At 27.3% G+C, this 7236-nt stretch overlaps 1 protein-coding gene across 6 annotated transcripts in view; it reads left to right on the top strand.

Moving 5' to 3' along the window:
* The window catches only part of LOC123260347 (calcium-dependent protein kinase 4-like), a 73743-nt gene that overhangs the window by 41011 nt on the left and 25496 nt on the right, over nucleotides 1–7236 (top strand). The gene's annotated exons all lie outside the window — the stretch shown is intronic.

Raw genomic sequence — 7236 nt, 5'->3', positions numbered from 1 at the left:
ACCATTCGTTTTTTTTGCTGAGAATTAAAAAAAAAAAAGAAGAAATATATGACGTTTATAAGACAATTTCATATGGATTTTGTTGAGTTATGAATAATTAAAATGTAGGTTCAATTATAAATAATTGGTATCAGTCATCAGTAAAAATAAGCGACGAAGAATGTGTAGTTAAATTACTTTTAATGACGGCAACAGTCGAATTAGGTTTATTTTGTGATAAACAAGATAAAGTATGATTGATAAGCGTTCTAATTGTTCTAAAATTGTTCGATAATTATGGTAAGATAGTACCGAAGCGTTTTTGCCTATAGGTTTGGTGCAAAAAAACTATTAAGACGATAATTATCGAAAAAGACTATTCACATTAATTATTATTAAGATTACACTGAGAAAAAAAATATTGTTATTAAAAAAATTTTCTTGATACAAGAATTCATGTTCTTGAAAATTTTGAAGAATATATATTCTTAGCTCAAGAACTTGTTAAATTGATTAAAATAATTTTTACTTAATTTAAATAAAGCTATTCTCTTGTTTATCTATTATCCAAAGATAAATATTGATGCTCTTCTCTTTAGAAATTAATAATTAATAATAATAGAATATTTGATCGACATCGAATTTCTTGAACCAAGAAATTGTCAATTTAGTAAAAGTATTTTTTTTTTCTCAGTGTATTATAAAGATTTATTTAAAAAAATTTTTATTCTCTTATTTCCATACATTTCTAAAAATAGATAAGGTAGAAAGTTTATCATATTGGCTTTATTTATCGATGAGATGAATTCAAAGTTCCGAAAGATGGCAGTCGGAAAAATAAATGTAAGCACTATACTTGAAATTGGCGTTTTTCAGGTTAAAAAAGCGGGTTTTTGAAAATGAATACTTGAAGCACAATAAAAATATACGTTATTTTATATATTTTATTTCTTAAAATGTATATAAATATTATAATAACAGGTTTCTGGAAATCGTTAAAATTGAAAACATTCAAAAGTTGTATATATTAATATAAATGAGTGCTCAATTAAATATATATACTTACATAATAATCATCGATAAATTTATTAGTTAGTATATATGTAGGCCATTAATTCACTAAAACTGGAAGTCTACTTTAAAATTGTAATTTCTAGTAACAACCAACAGCCATTACTTTCGCCGACCTATATTTATGATATTTAAAGTTACATCTTTGGTGTTGGGAGTTGAATAATTTGAATTAGACAAAATATTTGCTATTTGCTAATTCTTTAATAATTATATTATTTATGATTTCACTGAAATATTATTTTGGATTATTTAATGTCAATACAATTTCAGTTTATCTTATTCCAGTAGCTTTTAGTAAAAAAATTAAATCGAACAAAAAATATTATTTGTGTCGTAATGCAGTAAGAAATGTATAGAGACGGGAAATTTCACGGATGCTTGACAAACTCAAGGAAAATAAAGTTGTCATGACATCCATCTCTTTATCGGGGATCGCATTTCAAGTTGTTTTTTTATAATCGCCTGCCGACTCTTCAATATTTTTCATTTCAAGATATTTTGACTTTCATGAACTATATTTTTGTTACATTTCTGATCCTTGCTATTACTTTACTTTACAGTTGTTGATATATTTATAGATATATTGCAATGTTTCAACTGGATTAAAGTTATCCATTGATACAAACTATTTCTTTTATTTCATTTCAAAAAGTTGTACAGTTATGAAATTTCAACAAGATCATCAAGTTTATGAATTATTTATGATAAATACAATTATAAATACGGAGACCTTCTGGATTTTTTAGCAAATACAAATCCATTAAGAAGTTAATGCATAATAAATATTAAAACAAAAGCATCCTTTGTAAGCATATTACGTCGAATTTTAGGTAATGAATATGTTAAATAAGTAACAAAACACTTTAAAAAGTTTAGTCATTATCTTGGGTGTCGTGTTAATTAGTTATGGTAAATAGTGTTTTATTTTCAAAGAGCGTTACAAACTTTGCACTACTTGTTATGCTTAATCATGTTATAGCAAACGCAAAAAATTTTCTAATAGAATTTTTGATAGTATTCGTACCAAGCCAAGAATTATTTTCTATGTTAAAAAAATTATTCGGAATAGTATTGAAGCCCGAAACAGTTAATTATTAATTAACCGAAATATCAAGTTTTATTTTTATTGTGATCTTGCAAAATTTGCGCGAGAATAAACATTTTTAAATAGCTAAATAAATGAAAACAAGCTGGAATATAAAAAAAAATAATTTTAATAAGAATAACTTATTCTGGTTTGATCTCTGCCTCTTTTTAGCAGAAAAAATAAAAAAATTCCGACCGCGAATATTTTATCCAGTAACCGACAATATTTGAAACAAAGGACTAATCCATCATGACCCAGCTCACTAAAAATCGGATTTAAAATCCCTCTCCCCAGAAACTCTTTTACAAAATTTTTCACAGTCAAATTTTTCACAAGATAATAAATATTTATTGCGGGTATTAATTTTTCCATCCGAGATAAGAGTGTTTTATTAAAAATAATATCTTTTCTATTATCTATTACGATCATTTTTAACCCTCTATCCACATTTTTCTTCCAGGAATTATAAATAAAAACTTTAGAATATGACCAAGACTTATTGTCAAGCATAAAATATCAGTCTAGTGATCTCGATATCGTGCTATTTGTCAATTTTTTATCACTTTTATCAATTATCCTTCCCTTTACTTACTGAATATTTAATACATTGGTTCGACTGAATTTATGAAAATAATATCGGTTCTATGATTCTATATCCGCGGGCAAAATATTCCCGTCAAAATATCCCGGACAAAATATACAAAAATTAACAAATCAAATTCAACTAAATTTTTACTAACTGAATTCTTACTAAATTTTTACATACGGTCAATTCAGCACATTCCTAAAAAAAAAAAGTGAGGCGGTCAATTTACCAGATTTTTAATAAATAATTGAGGGGGTCAATTTAACAGATTTTTAATAAATAATTGAGGTCAACACATTTTTAATATTAAAAATATTATTGAACTTAAAAATATTTTGTCCACAGATTTTTTATCTATGGATATTTTATCCCGCGGATTTTTTGTTTTTAAGGATATTTTGTCCGAGGATATTTTGTCGGGGATAATTTGTCCGCGAATATAGAGTCCGGTTACCATAATATTAGCTAATATTATAAGAATAGTTCCAGATTGTGATTATGTTAGACAAAGACTCAGCACATCGTAAATAGAATATCATGAACCAATAACATAACTATTGAGCGTAAACGGTAATATCTTAATAGATGAATCGAGACCCTCGAGATTGAGAATTTTTTCCGTTATCAGATAAGTAAGTTAAAGAGGTATATACAGTGTAGTAGATGGAAAATAAAAAATACCGCCTCCTCTAGTCATCGTAAATTTTTAAAGATCTGCCAATAGAATAGCGAGAGGTAATTGCCTACATTTTATAGAGCATTTTCAGAAGTGCAGTCGATGCATTCGCTAAATATTTAACGTCGCTCGAGGCATCTTTGCACTTGCACTAAGTATTATAAATATAATAAAAATGATCGAAAATGTTTTTACATTGCTATTTTTAGATTAATTCTTTATAAAGCTATTAGGGTAAGCATATGACTAAATTTTACAAAGTACTTGTTCAGCTACTTAGCATAATTCAATATGTCTTTTGAACTTTGAACTTCTCTCTTCCATTCGGTACAGAGTACTAATCAACGACGTTGTTGTCCTATCGGAAAATTGTCTCTTGCTACGACGAATATTATATTATTTCAAATTGATGTTTCGTAATTTATTCCATTTATATATAAATTTTTATTCTACTGTGCGATGACTCGAATCAATTACTCGATAGTCATATTCTTATTACATTGCGAGGTTGTTTTTTCCCGTAGAAAATAAAAAGTAAGGAGGAATTTAATTAATTGAAGACGTGAGGACAATTAATTATATGTTGGATTCCAAATATTTTCATGTCTGAGTCCGAGTGTTTGAATACTTTAAGAGCAAAATTAATTGCATTTAATCCGAAGCAACGTTTTAAATAAATTGCAATTAAATCTTAGCAACTTGTAATTCTCTGTTATCTAATTTTACTTTCACTTTGTAAGAGTTTCGTAGTTAAGGGACGGTAACAACTTAACAAAAAGCTCCCGTTGATTTAGATACTGCTGGATGGTTTTTTTATATTTATGTTTATGGATTTTTGTTTTTTTTTCTTTTTTGTAATTGAAATTAAAATTACGGCTTTGTTGACTGTAATGTTCTGGTGTTTATCGTTATACTAGGTCGTTAACGTATGTGTCAAACAAGAACGAGGTTTTAGACTTGTTTGCACTTAAATCATTAACATATGACACGAATGATCGATTGGTTTCAATATTAGTCGACGAATTTATAATAGAATTTTTTGAAAAGTTAAGAAATAATAATAATAATAAATTGAAAAAAAATGTAAATCTTTCTTATTAAAAAGATGTTTTCAATGACTTGAAGGATAAAGAGAAGATCCTAGTTTCATGGCCCTTGATAAATAATTCTCGCGTTCATGAATATGATGCAAAGTATGTATGCATCGTTGCATTTTCATCATCTGGTGAATAAGTATTCACTCAACCTTTCCTTTAAATTCGGATCATACAGTGCACTGTACATATCATCAAAACAGTTGAATATTATATATTTTACCCATCCATAAAAATATTGTTTACCAACATATTATTAAAAACATGCAATACATTACTACGCACACACTACAAATCCCATTCATCATACTTACCTCATATTATAATTCAGTCGGTATTAAAATTTCATAATGTATTTCATGACACTTTCAGCCTTATGTAGATTGATTCAAGTATCAGCTCAAAAGTTTAAGTAACTTCTGTGTTTAATATGCGTGGACAACTAAGTTATCCATATTATACAAGGATTTACGTGTTACCCAAGTTAATGTAGTTATTAGATATTATCATAAATTATAACTTATTTATTTGGATTTTTTATTATAAATCACGTAAAATTCCTTTACTAACTATTCCATTTTATAAAATTCATGAATAAGTATCTCTATTCAGTTCCTCAAATTCTTGAAATTCTTAATTTCATCTAATAGACGAACTGGAATTTTAACTATTTTCTTCACTAACTTGAAAGCTAACCAGGATGTGGTTGATACAGAGTTTTAACTTAAACGAAAAACTCAAATTTTTATTTTGTTTATTTTGTGATGGATTTTTATTTTTGAAGTAAAACTTCTTTGAGAATTAAGGTTTGAACTTGAGTTGCAAGAGTAATTTTGATCTTTTCCAAAAGGAATTAACAAACAAAAAAGAAAACAAAGTATAGTGATGCAGCGCTTCAAATGCAAAATTAGTGTTGAATAATAATCTATATCATTAAGAGAATAAGAAAAATTTTGTTTCTAGGATAGTCATATGATGAAATCGATTTTTTTAGTGAAATTTAGTATCATTACAAAGCTCTTGATTTGAATTTGTGCCTTTACAAGGTTTCATATTATTCTCACCCATAGTCAATTTATTATGATAAGTATTTAAGCTGCATTCGAAAAAGCTCTATCTCTAGATACATAATTAAGAAATGACCTTGTATCTTGTGAAATATTGACATTTTTAAAGATATAAGCTCATCCCGATGTTACACTCATCGAGACCTTTCATTTGAGTACCCACATCAATTTTTCATATATTTATATATTTCATAAATACCATATATATAAAATATATAAAAAATGCCATGTGGGTACTTAAATGAAAAGTCTTGATGAGTGTAACATCAAAATGAATTTATATCTTAAAAAATGTCAATAGTTAAAAAATGACATTGTATCCTGTGAACTATTGACATTTCTAAAGATATAAGCTCACCCCGACATTACACTCACCGAGACCTTTCATTCGAGTACCCACATCAATTTTTCATATATTTACATATTTATACATTTCATAAATACCATGTATATAAAATATATAAAAAATGCCATGTGGGTACTTAAATGAAAGGTCTTGATGAGTGTAATATTGAAATGAGTTTATATCTTAAAAAATGTCAATAATTAAGAAATGATATTGTATCTTGTGAACTATTGACATTTTTAAAGATATAAGCTCACCCTGACATTACACTCATTGAGACCTTTCATTTGAGTACCCACATCAATTTTTCATATATTTTATAAATTTATATATATTACATATATGTATATATGAAAAATATATCAAAAATGCATGTGGGTACTCAAATGAAAGCTCTTGATGAGTGTATCATCGGGATGAGCTTATATCTTTACTAACATCAATATTTAAGAAAGTACAGTGCAATTTAACAAAAGTCATTATTTAATAAAACAAAATTTTAATTTTTTTAGTTCACAGCAGTCACATAGTGACTGCAAGGTTGCTAGTCTTATACTAACTCCTTACGATGGAAGAATTTATCAACTGTTAATAAATTTATTCATTTCGAATAAATTGCATTTATTACATGAAAATAATTATTTTCTAATTTTATTAATAAATATTTTTTTCGAAGTAGTATATTTAAATATACTACTAATTATAAAAATAACTTCCACATTATCAACTAAATCTCAGTATTTATCATGAGGTTAAAAAAATTTAACTCCACTATTTTTATTTTTTTAAACAAGTAAATGAATAGACGTGATGATTTACCCTGGAAAGAAGTTGTATGTAATGTACACTTTGCGAGGGGATGAAACTTTTATCGTATAGTTTTTATCTACATTTACACTGTAGCATAGAGTTTACCAGTACAAGATAAAGAAAATTAGATGTCTGAGTGCAAGAAGATTCACGAGTACATCGTGTTGTAACTTAGACTCTTTGCAATTTACTGTGAAGTATTATTTCAAGTGGGTTAGTAGTCATATCGCAAACAACAGGAGGTGCAAAAAAGGATGCAGTATCATATTCTCTGTTTTTAACTATAAATAATTTTTCTACCTGGTATACAGTACGTGAACTCATATTTTCATGGGAGTAAGGAACGAGTCAGGTTAAATTTTTTTATCTGACAAAAATAAGTTGTAGAAGCAGCTTTTAAGCTTCAGGCGGTTGCTCGGGCTAAAGTATACACAGTGGATAGTGATGATGTAGATGGTTGAGTTGAATAACTTGCGCTAGACCTCGGGCTAATTGTCGTGTTAGAACGATTATAACT

This window comes from Cotesia glomerata, linkage group LG3 (genome assembly GCF_020080835.1).
Source record: "Cotesia glomerata isolate CgM1 linkage group LG3, MPM_Cglom_v2.3, whole genome shotgun sequence".
Taxonomy (NCBI): domain Eukaryota; kingdom Metazoa; phylum Arthropoda; class Insecta; order Hymenoptera; family Braconidae; genus Cotesia; species Cotesia glomerata.
Note: the sequence above shows the minus strand (reverse complement) of the source record. Positions and strands in the feature narration are given on the sequence as shown.